At 35.8% G+C, this 1,619-nt stretch overlaps 1 non-coding gene across 1 annotated transcript; it reads left to right on the forward strand.

The window, feature by feature from the left end:
* Nucleotides 1-828: 828 nt before the first annotated feature.
* On the forward strand, nt 829-935 carry LOC117307989 (U6 spliceosomal RNA). Its single transcript, XR_004521930.1, has one exon. It is a non-coding gene; the product is annotated as a U6 spliceosomal RNA (small nuclear RNA).
* Nucleotides 936-1,619: the final 684 nt, after the last annotated feature.

A 1,619-nucleotide genomic window follows, 5' to 3' on the forward strand; every position in this document is an offset into this window, starting at 1 on the left:
GTCACAATAAGCCAGGTGATGATAAGATTCTACACCATGATTATGGCTGCAGAATAGATTTGAACATTTATGGTGATGTATCAGTGAGTGATCTCATTGAACAGGGAAGTTGAAGTGGCAAAAAGAAATCAATTCTCATGCTTTTGGAATGTTAGATTGTATGAAGTTTAATATTATGTAAATGAGAAGTTATCTTTCCCTTTATTCACTATTTTTGATCAAGTCCTGCTAGCACCTATTTGAACATATAACTCAGCATTTCTTAAAATTATCTTTAAAAGATACACCTATGCATAATCATTATTGAGAAACAGGATTTACTGAAGACCTAGGAGAGATATTAGGTCACACACTCCTAATAAAAAACAAAACTGTCTAAAAGTATCTACTTTTTTTTTTTTTCTTTTTGCAGTACACAGGCCTCTCACTGTTGTGGCCTCTACCTTTGCAGAGCACAGTCTCTGGACGCACAGGCCCAGAGGCCATGGCTCACGGGCCCAGCCGCTGCGCAGCATGTGGGATCTTCCCGGACTGGGGCACGAACCTGTGTCCCCTGCATCGGCAGGTGGACTCTCAACCACAGTGCCACCAGGGAAGCCTGATATATTTCTTTAAATCCTTGAATATATTTGTAATAGTTTTTTTACTCTTTTTTTTTTTAAATTCCATCTACGGCATGGCTCTTCTGAAGATGCTACTGAATGTCACAGGTGTTTAATGGCATCTTTACACTCACACAATGTCTCTATATCACACTCATCAGACAAGCATCCTTCTTTTTAAGTTTTAAAATAACAAAATAACAAATGCTGTCAAAGATGTGCAGCTTTGCTCCCTTTGGCAGCACATATACTAAAATTGGAATGATATAGAGAAGATTAGCATGGTCCCTGCACAAAGAAGACATGCAAATTCATGGAGCATTCCATATTTTTACTAGAGAAAGAAGAACAACCAAAACCCAAAGTTACCAGAAAGAAAGAAATCATAAAGATCAGAGCAGAAATAAATGAAATAGAAACAAAGAAAACAATAGCAAAGATCAATAAAACTAAAAGCTGGTTCTTTGAGAAGATAAACAAAATTGATAAACCATTAGCCAGACTAATCAAGAAAAAGAGGGAGAGGACTCAAATCAATAAAATTCAAAATGTAAAAGGAGAAGTTACAACACACACCACAGAAATACAAAGCATCCTGAGAGACTACTAAGCACCTCTATACCAATAAAATGGACAACATGAAAGAAATGGACAAATTCTTAGAAAGTTATAACCTTCCAAGACTGAACCAGGAAGAAATAGAAAATATGAAAAGACTAATCACAATAATGAAATTGAAACTGTGATTAAAAATCTTCCAACAAACAAAAGTCCGGGACTAGATGGCTTCACAGGTGAATATATGAAACATTTAGAGAAAAGTTAACACCCATCCTTCTAAAACTCTTCCAAAAAATTGCATAGGAAGGGGCACTCCCAAACTTATTTTATGAGGCCATGATCACCCTGATACGAAAACCAGACAAAGATACTATAAAAAAAAGAAAATTACAGACCAATATCACTGATGAATATAGATGTAAAACTCCTCAACAAAATATTAGCCAACAGAATCCA

The sequence above is a fragment of the Tursiops truncatus genome, chromosome 14, assembly GCF_011762595.2.
Source record: "Tursiops truncatus isolate mTurTru1 chromosome 14, mTurTru1.mat.Y, whole genome shotgun sequence".
NCBI lineage: Eukaryota > Metazoa > Chordata > Mammalia > Artiodactyla > Delphinidae > Tursiops > Tursiops truncatus.